This window comes from Setaria italica, chromosome V (genome assembly GCF_000263155.2).
Source record: "Setaria italica strain Yugu1 chromosome V, Setaria_italica_v2.0, whole genome shotgun sequence".
In the NCBI taxonomy this organism is placed as follows: domain Eukaryota; kingdom Viridiplantae; phylum Streptophyta; class Magnoliopsida; order Poales; family Poaceae; genus Setaria; species Setaria italica.
In genome coordinates this window covers 29564679-29580086 of record NC_028454.1, presented here as the reverse complement: position 1 = coordinate 29580086, position 15408 = coordinate 29564679, and positions in this window count along the sequence as shown.

Genomic DNA, 15408 nt, shown 5'->3' with positions numbered 1-15408 from the left:
GCAATTAAAGTCACAAATTCCGGATGTGGACGAAAGCATAGCCATAGCAGCCTGCATCAGAGGACTAACACTAGGCCCAACAGCTTCGCATCTAATAAGAGGAAAGCCAAAAACCATGGAAACTTTGTTCGCCGAGCTGGAAAAGTACTACAGGTCAGATGAGAATCACAGGAAAAGAGTAACAGAAAGAAACGGCCAAAAGCAAGCTCAAAAAGATCAAAATTGGCAAGCCTCGAAATACAACTTTGCACAACACCAGCAGCCATACCCAGCTCAACACGTGCCACCAATCGAGGGTGCCCAATCCTCACAACAACAAAATCAAGATCATAGTAGACAGCCCCAACAACAAAAGCAAACAAGCTATGACAACGGGCAGAGGGGCAATCACTCCGGAAGAGGAAGAGGTCGAGGCAGACGACCTCCAAGGCCGCACAATCAAAACAATCAGCCTTGAATGTTCTATTGCACATTTCATGGCAAGCAATTAGATGATGCGACCGACTTTTGCCTAGAAACAAAAAAAACCTTCAAAAGAATAGCTGATGAAAAAAGACTAACCGCAGCACAAAAAACCATCCACCGTACCTCCTTTTGGCCACAACAGCCATACTTTCAAGCTTATCCACAAGCAAACCCAAATACTAACCTCGTAAACCCTTTTACCAATCCTTTCGTCAACTTCCAACCCACCATGATGTGGCAACCTTTGCCACAGTATCAACCTTAAAGTCAGCAAGCCTCGCAAACTGCAAGCTTCGTACCTTCCCAGCCTCTGCACGACATACCACTACCTAAAGTCGAGCCTAACAGTTCCAAAACAACAACCCCAAAGCCTTACCCACCTACGGCATGATAATACCAATATTGGGAGGATCTTCGCAAGAACTTGAAAAATCCAAAAACCAACTCAAACACCTTGCCCACCTATGGCATGATCATGCCAATAGCAGGTGGATCCTCTATAGAGTTTGAGAATAAAAGACAAAGGCAAAATTACTTTAGACAAGTCCATTCCATCATCCCTGACGGGCCACCTGCCAAGCCAGAATGGGCACACATGCCCATCTCATTCACGGAAGAAGACTTTAAACTCAAAACAATCTCACATAATGATGCAATGGTGATTGAGGCCATCGTTGCAGGATGAAAGATTGGAGAAGTTCTAGTTGATAATGGAAGCTCAGTGGATATCATTTTCGCAAGCACATTTAGAAAAATGAAAATTGGTCCTCACCCGCTACAACCGGCGGAAGTGCCACCGCTTGGTTTTGGTGGAAAGCCAGTACAAGCCTTGGGAAAAATAGCACTACCGGTGTCATTTGGGAACTTAGACAACGCTAGAACAGAACACATAACGTTCGATGTTGTAGAGATGTACTATCCAGACTTTGCTATCTTTGGCAGAGGATTCATCAATAGATTCGACGCAGTAATAAGGCAGCTATCTTTGCGTATGAAGATCCCAGCCACGAAAGGAGTCATCACAGTCTATGGTGACCAGCAAATAGACAGGAACATTGAAAAAGGTGCAACCCCGAGCCAAAAAAATGTACACCACATAGCAAGCCCCGACGAGGATTAGCAATTAGAGAAGAAAAAACCATACATCAAGCCTAAAAAGAGAAAAAGTGAAAATAAGCGCTGATGGCGAAACCAAAAGAGTGTTGCTAGATGACTACATTCTAAATAGAGTTGTGATAATCGGGGCCAACCTCGAGCCCGACGAAGAAAAAAGGTTAATTGAGTTTCTTAAGAAAAACAAGGATGTCTTCGCATGGTCCGCAAGTGACCTGCAAGGAGTCGATAGAGATACAATAGAACACAAGCTAGAAATAAATAAAGGCGTGAGACCCAAAAAGCAAAAGCTTCAAAAAATATTAGAAGACAAGATACAAGCTATCAAAGCAGAGGTTCAAAGGCTAGTTGGTACCAATGTGATACGCCTGGTTATGTACCTTGAACGGTTGGCAAACACAGTCCCAGTTAAGAAGAAGAACGAAAAATGGAGAATGTGTATATATTTCACTGATCTAAACAAGGCTTGCCCAAAAGACGACCTCCGACTAGAAAGAGTTGAATAAGTGGTAGATGATGTTGTAAATTGTGAAATGTTGTCACTACTAGACATATCCTCAGGTTATCACCAAGTACGAATGAAAAAAATAAGATGAGGAAAAAACAAGTTTCATAACTCCATTTGGGACATTCTTATTTGTTGATGGCTGGCTTGAACGAGGCCGGCAACTCAACGGCCCTGAGGCGGGGAGTGAAGGCGGCAAAGCCATCGATCGCCGAGTCATTGTCATCATCAAGGTTGTACACGACGGGTGGAGCCTTGGGGCGTCTACCGCTGTCGCACTTGGGTGGGACATAAGCATCTTCAGGGACGCCGCACATGCATTCGTAGTCGACACGACGACACATATCATCTTCCTGGCGGAGGCGGTCCTCACGTTCTGCGTCACGGTTGAGTCCAGGAGCGCTAAAGTCGCGGTCGTACTCGGCACGACGGCGGAGCACGGCCTCTTCACGCTTGTTGTGGCGGTTGTTGAGGTTGGGGCAGATGTCATGGCGGTCACGCAAGTCTTCACAAAGATCACATTGCTGACCTGGTCGACCGCGGTTGACGTCATCGCCTCTCCTACCACAGCGACGGTTGTCGTGGTTGTCGCGTTGACGGTCGTCGTTTGTTGGTGGGTTGGCATTCTGCTCCACCTCTTCTTCACGGATTGGCTCCATCCGACCTCCCGCGTGGTTGTCGTGGTCGCCTCGGTGGTGGCCAGATCTGCTGTGCCCAGATCGGCTCCGGGAGTGCCGAATAGTGGTGGACCAGGAGTATGCGGACCGGCTGTGGGCCCGCTCCTCGATCTGGGCATTGGCAACATGGAGACGCACCTGGATCTGCTGTAGTTGCTCCAAATCTGGAAGGTTTTCCAGGTCGGCAGAAACAGCTCCCAGGTTGTCCTGGGGTGTGGTGAAGACATTGTGGCTGGCCTGCTGGAGGTCATCTTGTAGATTGCGAGCGCGCGTAAGGCGCTCGCGCCTGCCGTTGGCACCGTCCTGGTCGGCATTATCATTGTCGTCGTGCAGTGGTCGGCGCTGATCGTCTGCTGCCTCCACATCAGCAGCAGGTTGTTGCTATTGTTAGCGCCGAGCTGCATGGTCCTGGTTCCTGACGTTGCAACCTGCTTCCTGAGAAGAGGTTTCGCCATCCCTTGGTGGTTCGTCGGCGGAGACCATGAAGGCTTCACGATCTGGCGTGGAGGAGTTGCTCTCGTCATCACTTCCGGTAAAAGATGTGCAAAAGTTGACAGGAAGAATAGCAGCTCTTAATAGATTCATCCCAAGAGCTGCTAAACGAAGCCTACATTTTTTCCAGGTGTTGCGAAGCTCCAAGATATTTGAATGGGGGAATAGCAGAGCAAAGCATCGCAGAACTAAAAGACTACATAACAAACATGACAAAGCTGTGCCCGCCTGAGCCAAAGTCCCCCTTGCTGCTGTACTTGTCAGCCTCAAACTCCGCAGTCAGTGCCGCCTTGATACAAGAAAAAGAGATCGAGGGCAATTCAAAACAAACACCAGTTTATTTCGCATTAGAAACACTCTCAGGCTCAAAGCTATTCTACTCGGAGTTAGAAAAAATTGCCTATGTTGTAATCATGGTAGCACGCAAGCTAAGGCATTACTTTGAGGGTCACAAAATAGTAGTGGTCACCAACCAGCCACTTCATGACCTTTTTACAAACAGGGAAGCCTCGAGAACAATAACAAAATGGGCATCAGAGCTATCTGAGTACATGGTGGAGTTCAATAAAAGAAGCGCAATCAAATCCTAGGTTCTAGCTGATTTCATAGTGGACTGGACATCTTTATGCATTAGCCAAACTGAGATCAAGGTAACATGGACTATCCACTGCGATGGGGCTTGGTGTGACAAAGGGGCTGGAGTGTCCGCCATCATCACCTTACCATCGAGTCTGAAAATCAGATACGCGACAAGGCTTGATTTCAAAAACGAAGCAAGTTCCACCAACAACACTACTGAATACGAAGCATTACTCTTGGCTCTAAGGAAAATGAGGGCCTTGGACCAACAAGTATTCATTGTGAAATCAGATTCAAAAGTAATACAAGAGCACATTGAGAAAAACAGCGAGGCTAGAGAGCTAGAGCTTTTGAAGTACTTAGCCACAATAAGATCAATGGACAAATATTTCAAGGGATTCACCGTACAGCACATCCCAAGGGTAGAAAATGATGAAGCATACAGACTAGCAAAGGCATCATCACAAAACCAACCTATGCCTCTTAACGTGTTCTACGAAGTCATTCATTCACCATCAACAAAAGAGCCAGCCTCGAAGGTTATAAACGCCATCACCAAATTTGACTGGAGAGCCCCAGTGATGACCTATCTAAAGGGACATTTCGAGCCTCATGACTAGGCTAAACTAAGCAGAATGAAGCAAAGGGCTACAGGCTATACCATAGTTGATGAAGAATTGTACAAATCTGGAATTTTGGCTCCTTGGTTAAAGTGCATAACCTCGGAGAGTGGAAAAGAATTACTTACTAAAATTCACAATGGTTTTTGTGGTTCTAACATCGGAACCGAAGCCTTGGTAGGTAAAGCCATAAGGCAAGGGTTCTTCTGGCCAACCACAATCCTCGATGCTCGAAGCCTGGTAAGAAGTTGCCAGGCTTGCCAAAGGACAACCAATCAACAAAAGCCACGTTCACTACCAGTACAGCTCATACCGCCAGCTTGGCCACTGCAAAGATGGGGCATGGACTTGGTGGGACCATCACCAACTGCTCAAGGCAACTGCAAGTTCGCAGTGGTGGCAGTCGACTACTTCACCAAATGGATCGAGGCTAAACCATTGGCAAACATAAATTCGAGCTTTGTGCAAAAGTTCTTTTAGCAAAACATCATCTGCAGATTCAAGGTCCCCAGAGAGCTAATAGTAGACAATGACAAGCAGTTCGATTGTAACGATTTCAAGGAATTCTGTGCAAGTAGAGGAACCAAGGTAAAATTTTCCTCAGTATATCATCCACAATCCAATGGAGCTGTAGAAAGAGCAAATGTCATAATTTTTTCAAGCATCAGAAAATGCCTGTATGACCCAAAGAAAGGGAAATAGGTAGATGAGCTTCCAAGAGTCATATGGTCTCACAACACCACAACCTCGAGAGCCACAGATTTCACACCTTTCTGGCTTCTGTATGGCTCTGAGGCAATGACACCTGAAGAAAAATTAAGAACGAAAGCTTTAGAGTGCTAATGATCGAGGCTTCCTTAGACAATGAAAAAATCGATAAAGACATGATAGAGCTTGACATACTCCAAGCAGCAGAGAACCTTGACAAGTACCAACAAGAAACAAGTGGAGGGATAAGATGGTAGTGAGAAAAGAAATCAAGGTGGGAGATCTAGTTATCAAAAAGAGAAAAAATTAGGAGAACCTCAGGAAGTTACAAGAAACTTGGGAAGGGTCATATGTTGTCACTCGAAGCAACAGGCCAGGATCCTTTTACCTCACAGATCAACTTGGAACAGAGTTTCCACACTCTTGGAATATGGACAACTTACGCAAGTATTATCCATAGTAGCTACACTTACAAAAGCTTTCGACTTGTGAATCTATAAACAATGTTGGGGGCACAAAATTTACTTTATCGTATTTACTTTTCTGCAAATGGACTGTACTCTTTTCCTTGATAGGGGGCTCCACACTGGAGGCAAGATTTTTAATGAGGCGGATCCATGTAAACCTTTTACATTCTAATGAAGTACAATTCCCCCTTTATCTTGTGATTATCATGCCTCGAAGAGGCTATTAACTTGCGCTTCTGCGCAAGATCCAGCATAATGCAACAACAAGTTGCGAAACCTCACATTTCTATGCAACGAAAAACTCGCATTTCTAAACAAGATCCAGCCTAAAAGCAACAAGTTGTGAGACCTCGCATTTCTGTGGAATGAAAAACTTGCGTTTCTGTGCAAGCATGGGGCAGAAGCAACAACAAGTTGCAGCATTCGAGCCTCGCACTCCTATGTGACGAAGAACTTCTATCCAACCTCGCAGGTTTACAAGTTTTAAATGGACAGTTTTCATAAAAATTTCTACCCAACCTCACAGATTTACAAGCTTTACGGTCGAAGCAACCAAGAGTTGCGATTTCGACCCAACTTTATGTTAAATTCTTAAGTCAAAAAAACTTGAGAACAAGTTGTTGTCGACTTATCTTTAGAATACTCGAATACACAAACTTTAGCAAAATTGATAACATAATCTCTAATAAAAAAGGCACCAACCAACATATTCCACACAAAGGAATGAAAGGGGGGGTTGACGTTTTTTACAAAAAGGCTCTTCATCCCTTTGTGTGAAAAATACACTAAGGCAACAGATCAAATAACCCACTCAAGTCTAACAAATGATTGAACAAGCATCATAAATCTTTAGTAACCCAAACAAAACCCTCGCAAAAAGGAATGGGGGGTTGACATTTTTCAAAAAGAAAAACAATATTTATTCCTTTCTGCTGCAAGTTTTGTTACACCTCCAAACCTCGCGGCTCTAAGGGCCAAGGGGCTCGAAGCCTCAGGAAACGCACCTACCTTAGCAACCAAACATAGAATACCCTTGAAGCAAAAAAAAAAGATTCATGAGAAATAGTGCATGAACGAAAAGAACGAAGAGATGGCCAACACAACATTTAACAACCACATTTAAACAGCTAAGGTCGAACAAGCATCTTGTATACCAAATGTTTACAACCACCAAATATTACAACCAACAAATATCTCGCTTCCTAAAACCAAGCTAATAAGTCAAGCCTCGAGCCTACGCATCGTATTGCCCAGAACCACCAGCTTCACCTTCCTTCCTCGATCCCTCTCCCTTGGCCTAATCACAACAACATAAGTAAGAAAACAACTAGAAAAGGTACAAACATAAAACAAGAGTTAAGAATACAAATATTTGCAAGTCGATTGCGAGCAACTAGCCTCGCATGATTGCATCCAAAAGCTGCCCATAATTATTTCAAGAAATTTTTCTTCACAATCCTAATATTCTTAGACATCTCTTGTTCATCAAGCTTCAAGGCTAAAGGAAATTGATAGCTGCGTGCCCCAAACTTCAGAAAGTCAAAACAGCCCTCACTCTCTAGTAATTTCAACATGCCCTCGCAACACAAAGAGGCAGTGTAGTCGCTAGCTTCGGTAATCACCCCGGACAAGTACTCAAACTCTTGGTCCATCCAATGAAACATTTCTTTCTCACCCTTGTCGGTAGGGCAAGGAAGGGGCTCAGCACCAAACTCTACCTAAGCAAGTTTGTATCCATCGTGAATCTGAGCAAACCTAACCTTCAGCACATGCTCCGCTTCATCAATAAAAACTTTCTGCTCCTCAAGGCTCTTGCCAAGCATGTGGATCATCGTGTGCTTTTCAACACAAGCCTTTTTCAAAGATGAAATAGTCGTTGAGTCTTTCTCGATAGTGCTTCACAATTTCTCCAAAACTTCAAGAATATCTTGTGAATTTTTCTCCAAGTTCTCCACCCTCTGAACGAGGTCACTGCATGTCTTCATAAGCAATTCCTTATTTTTCTTTAAATCGGTGTTTGCCTCAGAAAGCGAGGTTTTGAGATCATTCAAAGCAGCATTCTCTTTTTTCAACCTCGCAATCTCAGCCTCGAGCTCAACAATTTTAGTGTTGTGGCTAAGTGCGGCTTTCTCTTTCTCCTAAAGCCTATCAACAGTAAGTTTACTTGCAATCGCAACCTAAAAAGCAAAACTACGAAAAGTAAGTAAAAAACCAAGAAAAAGACCGCATTGCTTAAGCACCAAAACCTCGATAGTCGCAAAGCAATACCTTATACCCAATGGTAGTAGTTATTCTTGCCAAATGGTCAGGGTCGTAGCACCGCAAAGACTTCTCACACTCTGTCAAAACATCGAACATCATTAAGTAAGCAAGTAAACAAGAATCAAGTAAAATTTAGACATTGTAGGGATCTGACGAATTTTCTCTTTTTGCTTGGCAACCTCGCCCTCCTTAGGAACCTCAGTAGAAATATCAGTTTTAGCCACACCCAAGGCTGCCCTCGCTGTTTCACCTACAACCTGGAGTGAATCCCTCGATCCCCATAGAAGCAGTGGATTGAAAGGATCATCATCCTCACCTAACCCAAACACATGAACAGACAATAATTTTTCTCTAAGATCTATGCCAAAATCCTTGTTGTAATCAATAACGGATTGAGGCAGATCGGAGACCTCGGGTACATGATCCACTCTTAGAAGCATCGAGGGCTCGCTATACGGCTCTTAGCTACGCCAACAGTATTTTGCAATTCCATCAAAAATTTAATAGAGCCACTGCTGGAATCTACAAGGCTTAATTTAGGTAAAAATTTGATGATATTTTTACCTGGCTCAGCAGGCATCGGGTCAGGTTTGTCCATCTTGGCAGCAACAACGGCCTCGGGGTGTAGCTCTTTTTAAGGAGACCTTTCCTTAGCCTTAAGGCGCAAAGACGAAGCTAGAGACAAATCCTCGTCCAAAAATCCTTCGTCATCATCATCATCATCCAGACATTCACAATTCTTACTACGGTTTTCTTTCCAGATTTTTTCAACTTTAATCTAGCCAAGGCTCCGATGGCTTCAAGCTCTGACATGGTCGCATATGGCTTAGCCTCGAGCTCGTGTTTTGTAGGCACAGAGCTTTTGCTAACCTCAGGCCTTTTGCTAGAAAAGCTCAACTGCTGATCAGCAAAAGAGCCCTGACCAAGTAAGCTTTTCTTCTTAAGAGCCTCGAGGCCAGAGGTCTTGGATTTATTGCCAACCTCGACCACAGGCAAAGGAGCTGAGTCATCATATTTCTTTTTCTTCTTCCCCTTGCCTCCGCTCCCACCAATCTCAACTTCCCACAAATCTCAACAGAACCGGTCACGCCAACTACGCACATCCGCTTAGAGGGTTTGCGAGGTTTGAAATGAGAATCAACCTCTATGCCCATCTCCAAAAAAACATGGTTTACTCGGAGACCGTGCGTAACAAACTTACGAGCAGACAAAAATTCACTCTCGTGACAAGGCCCAAGAATATCCACAGCTCGCATCTCGATCTCGTCAACAAAAACACCAGCGTTGCCCCCTCCGGCAAACTCAGTCCAAAAACGAAAAAGGAATCAGTCTTGGATACCACGGTACTGTCTTCGTCACAATCTCCTTTGGCGCCCATCCATGAGAAAGGGGCCAGATGTCCGTAGCCAAGAATTCCTCAACCAAGTCTCGCCCAGCAATTGATGAACAAGCAAGAACGAAGGCGTCCTCGCAAGCCTGGAAAGCCTTTATTCTTAAGAATTGTCGGGGATAGATCCCCAGTACTCGCAAGGAAGGAAGAAGATGGACTCCTACTAGGATTCCTCTATAATCCTACTAGGACTCATACCATGTAATCCTACTAGCACTCCTACCTTATAACCGACTAGTAATCCTACCCCTCCATGCCCTCCCCCCCTCGAGTATATAAAGGAGGGAAGAGGTCCCTAGATCAGTAGGTGGAGAACTCATAGAACCAAAACAGAGGACCAAATCCTCAACACCAAACAACACTCAAGCGCAAGGCGCAATATACAATACCCCAAACAGGACGTAGGATATTACGCTGCTCTGGCAGCTCGAACCTGTATAAATTCGTGTCTTGTGTCCTCGCTTTTACCTTCGAGTTCCAGGTCCGGTGATCCCCCACCTACCAATCTACTACCTCGGGATACCCCTCGGTAGGTTGGCGGGTATAAAACACCGACAAGAATGGAGGAGTAGTTGTAATGTTCAAAGGGGACATTGAGGTGAAAAATGGGTAGAACGGCTGACCATAGCCTGAAACCTTGGACATATCCACCTTGATGTAAAAACAATAGCTGAGCCACTCGTCGTCCCATCTGTTCTTCTGTGCCATAGAAAGCTCGTCCTTGGAAATTTTCTAACTTTCATTCTTCCTCCGGGTCGTAAACATGCAATAGTCGAACTATGTCTCAAAAGCTCCCTCCTCCTCATCGAGTTCAACCCTCTTCTTTTGAATATGAAGCTCAAAGAGCCTCGCAAAACCATCAACATCAATCACACCTCGGAATGTATGTTCGATCCAGTAAAACTTAGAAAGAGCCACGAAGGCGTTAGGCGTAAGCTGATGAAGCTTAGCACTATACCTATCCAAGATCTGAGGAAACATTTTATCATAAGGAAACCGCAGGCTGGCGGTAAAGAACTCCCTAAACATTACAGCCTTGCCAATATTGGGTTTTGGCACAAGCTCATCACCGGGAGGCCTAGCAATACCCTCGGGAAATAGCCTTTGCTGACGTAAAAATCAATAGTGTTTTGTGAAACCAAAGACTGCTCAAAGCGAAGAGTCAGAGGAAAAGCATCCTTGCTAGCCATTAGCTCCGATAGGTCAGAGGAAAAGCATCCTTGCTAGCCATTAGCTCCGATAGGTCAGCCTCGATGTTGTAAGATCCTCCTTACTATCATTGTTGGAAGAAACCTCCAAATGATCAGAACCCTCATAAGCCTTTTGTCCCTCAGGAGCGTCACCACGCAACCTCGCTTGCTCTCCTAATTCTTCAGGAGTCATCAATCTCACGGTTTGCATAATCCGAGCCAGCTGAACAACACATAAATAGTAAATCAAAGCAAAGCAATAGAGCAAGATGTTAACAAGAATGAAAATTTTGGATAAGAACAATACCTTCGAAGCTATGAAGGTCGACGAAAACAGCTGAGGAAGCGTGAATCTCAAAGCACTAAGCAAACAGCGAGCAAACTCACAGCAAAACGCGAGGGTAGACCTGCACCTGCCGCCTTTTATAGGGGAGCTAACGGGCATGAACGGACGCCTCGAACCTTAAACCAAAGCTGAAGCGACAACCAATCAGAAATCGACACGTCAAGCACAAAAAGTAACCGTTGGCTCATCTCTCCTCCGACGCTCGAGGTTGGTGTTTTTAATAGAACAATCCTTTGTCGCGGGTTCGGCCCATCGGAGTCGAACCTCACCCATGAGGGGCTACTGTTGGGGATCGCCAAAAAACTAGACACCCTCAAGCGCCGCTTGCGGGTAAAAACTCTCTAACCTCGCAAGTTCTTAACCAAGGAATAAAACTTAGTTAACCTCGCAACTTCTTATGAAAACTATTCTAGCAATAAGACCAGTAACCTTGCATCTTCTTTGTTATTGGAGGGATCCGAAGCTAGCAACTGATAACTGATGACCAAACTCCAACTGAGCTAACCCTCTAGTGTTTGGAGTCAGTCCCGAACAACGAGCTTTCACCTTTTTACTCTTTATTCAGGAACAAAATCTGAAGGAAGATGACGTGAGGTTATAAGTTCTCGGAGCAGCATTGTGAACTAGGCGCCACAAGGTTGGACAATTACCTCGGACCGAGGGTGAAGACACGAGGCTGGAGGATCGATCTGGCACGGAGATGAACTCCCGAGGTTGGAAGGATGGAGACGTGAGAAACGTGATCACGTGAAGAAATTCAATTTGTACACGTTACCCTCAATGATATTTATGTACGGCATATCCTAGGAATGTAGTGGTTGAGAAAAGATATTTTCAGAATGTAAAAGTAGCTCATCCGTCACTGTCTCTACTCTATTGTAAAAGGAGATCCATTGTTTCTGTAACTTTTCAGTGTCATCTCTTTTCGTTTCCAAATCTGTTTGGTATCACGTTTCTTGAGACCAACGCCGTACCCCGCGACCGTTCACTCGGCGCTCGTCGGGTCGGGCCGGCGTTGCCTGCGTCTGCGTGTCCGTGAATGCAAGTACAGTAGCGTATCGGGCCACCTACTAACCGCCCTGGGTCCCATCCTGCTGCTTTACTTGGACGTGCGCGTCCGGCCGGGTCACTTTGCTTTTCGGCTACAGCCTCAAGTACAGGGAGGGGCAGCCAGCTTTAAATATTTCTTGGTATGGGACGCATGCAGCGATCGACTAGAGTGGATCTAGCCCGATATGTTTAGCTTCTTTCTTTCCGTAAGGGGCATTCCGGGATTCCATGCTACACAGGCTAGCCTTGCAAATATGGTAGTGAATCAGCTCGGGAAAATACCCACAGAGGGGCAGTGGCCAGTGGGCACGAGAGTGCACCAATTATCAAACGAAGCACTACTACGAACGATGATTTATCAGCTGCCATATCAAACGAAGCACTACTACCAATTATCAAATAAGCACTACTACTAGGAACACCCATATCAGGTGTCTTGTTTGATGTGTCTACCATACTTTGCTTCCTCAAACTATGAACGATGATTTATCTGCCAGTAGCTTTGCTCATCTTTCGGGAGAAACAAATTGTGAAAAACAAACTAGGACATGTTTTGGTTTCAGCCCAAAATCTTACCATACTTTGCCACGCCTAAGTTTAGACAAGCTTGACAAAATTAAGAGTTACTTACGGCAATGTTGTTTCCTCGCACGGTCACAAATACTCTAGAAGCGTGCATGTCAAATCGTCATAGATCTCACGCGGTCAATATGTCTATGCAGTTCCAAATCGAGACTATGAGCCATGAGCGTTGCATCCTACTTGCACATGTCCTCTCTTGTTTCCACTTCACACGCCAAGAAAAACAAACACATTCCGCTCTCTTATGTTGCTCCTTCTATGCACATTCCCCCTTCTCCAACCTAGCCTCTCATCCATTACGGTTCCGATTAAGCCATGGATGTGCCTTCACCCACCAAGCTAGCTCCATCCTCTTTGCCAACGACACAACAAGTGGTAGGGTTACCATTGAGTTTCTCCTTCACCTTCACTAAGCGAGGATGAGTTGGTCACCGTGGAGGACCCTCAGGGGTGACTTGAGAGCATATTGGCAGTGGTGGAGTCAGGAAAAAAAATTTAGGATCACTTGAATATAATGATTTGTCATGGTTTGGTTTGCATACTTGGGATCTAGAAAACCTACAAGATACATGCTAGACAATCTATTAGTCCCAATACCTATATTGTCACTCAATCACCAAAGTCATAAATTATAACCTAATAGGATCATTTTGCTACAACTTTCAACGGATTGGTTGGATGCGCATGACATCCGCTTGAATATTTGAAGCTCATCTCGATCGGCGATCGATCATGGTACGTAGCAGGCATTCACGCTGCACATCTAATATCTGACTGAATTAATAACAGGAACAGCGGCGTTTCACCTGGCTACAGCGACCCCCGTGATCACAATCATCGGCCATCATGCATGCTAGCACTGTCGTCGAGGGGACTACTTGACTCCCGAGAGAGCGCGCCATACGATCCGCGCCACGTGGATGGACTGGATTAAACGACGGCCCGAGCCGGGGGACCATTAATGGTACATAGTAGCGGCAGCTAGCAGTACAAGCTAACACTATTCTTTTCCCTCTAGCAGCAACCATATTGTACGTGTAGCCTGTAATAATCTACTGCCACTAGCTATAGCTGCAAATCGAGCTATCGATCCACCGGCCGGACAGCCAAATCTTGTAGATTGATCGGTGTTTTTCATCCCGTCTTTTGCATCAGCTGGAATCCTGGAAAAGCAACCGTAGTTAGTAGTAGTATCAATCATGCAATCACCTTAGATATATGTGCACCACCCAATCGAAGTTAACAGCTGGGAGCCAAGTAAACAAACACTTGATATGCTGAGCCGCGATTAAGCCACGATCGATATCGCATTCTCATGGTACAGGACAATCACTAAGTAGAGAATTGGCCTTTAATCCCAATTGATAGGGTGCAAATCTCCTGAAAATTCATCCGGAATAAACCAATCGGGACAAAATAGGTCACCATCCCAGGCGCTGCAAAAAAAAATTCCTAGGAGGGCCCCCCACATGCGATTTTTCACGCGAAATATGCGCGTGCGCGTTGCGTGGGATTCGAACTCACAACCTCCAGCCTCGTGCGTAGCTTCCTTGCCATCCCACCTACACACCACATCTAACTATATTGGGGATGCTATCATTTTGTATTAACTCGTGGGGGACCCTTTTATCCCGGTTGGAACACCAACCGGGATAAAAGGGAGTCTTTTATCCCGGTTGGTCTTACAAACCGGGATAAAAGGGTTCGAGGGTAGTCCTCTTTCAATCACCTCGTTGGGACACTTTTATCCCGGTTTGAAACACCAACCGAGATAAAGGGTCGAGAGCCTTTTATCCCGGTTTGTAATACCAACCGGGATAAAAGGGGGGTCTTTTATCCGGCTGGTGTTTCAAACCGGGATAAAAGACCTCTCAGGGTCTTTTTTTCCCACTAGCCTTTGCAACCCGGATAAAAGGTCCCGGTTGGTGAGCCTCCCACCAGTGACCGAGCTTTAGTCCCGATTGGTGAACCTTTTGTCCCAGACCAACTTTAAACCGGGACAAAAGGGGACGCATTGAAAGTCAATTCTCTACTAGTGATTTTTCATGGTAGCTACTCGTAGCTAGTAGTAGCACATAGTACATGTTTAAGCGATTAGTTCTCATAATAAGGTTCCGGTCTAATCTGCGCGACACCACCTCGGTTTTGTTTATTGGCTGGTATTCGTACCAGTGTTAGATAGATTCCTAGCTAATAAAAGGACGTGCCCAGCTACGAAAGAGTCCACACAAGGTGCAGTGTGTGGTAACCACGGTTAGATAGATTGCTGCAATTTTCTTTAAAAATTTGTGCAGGTCATTAACTGTTACATACATGTTCGGTAGCGCTGGCAGGTTGCTTATTTGTATACATTTTCCATATTGGTTTGTTAAGGGCTTGGGCACTTCGCTTTGTGGACCACTTGGTTGGTAATCTCACAAAGTACACTAAAAACTACGAAACTTTTGAATAAGAAATGAATTCAGGTAATATATAACCAACAAGCAGGTCGCACGCCCATCAGCAGCAGCGAGCATTTGAGAAAAATTCGTCCATTTCGATGGCACCCTCTCGTAAGTCCAAGGGCCTTCAATTTCCCTCTCCCTTCCCCATCAACGTCCAAATCACACTTTAATTAACATCATCACTACACACTCTCGCTCTCAAAATAAATTGAAAAACTAACATCACCACTACAGGAAGCATATTAGTTTTTTAATTACAGAGACCGACTCTGGACCAATAGCAATCCAGGGCCCCCATCACCTTCCTATTGGCTGAGCCATGGGCCCCACGGAAAGCATCCAAGGAAAAAACAAAAGCACTTGCATTATCGTCGGCCCGAGACTCAGTACTTTAGCCCGGTATTAATGTGAGCATTAGTACTGAGCTTAACGGCTAGTCCCCAAGGAGCTCCTGTGATCCCATTTAGTACTGGGTGAAAGTTTCACCCGGTACTAAAGGTCACGCACCCATTAGTACC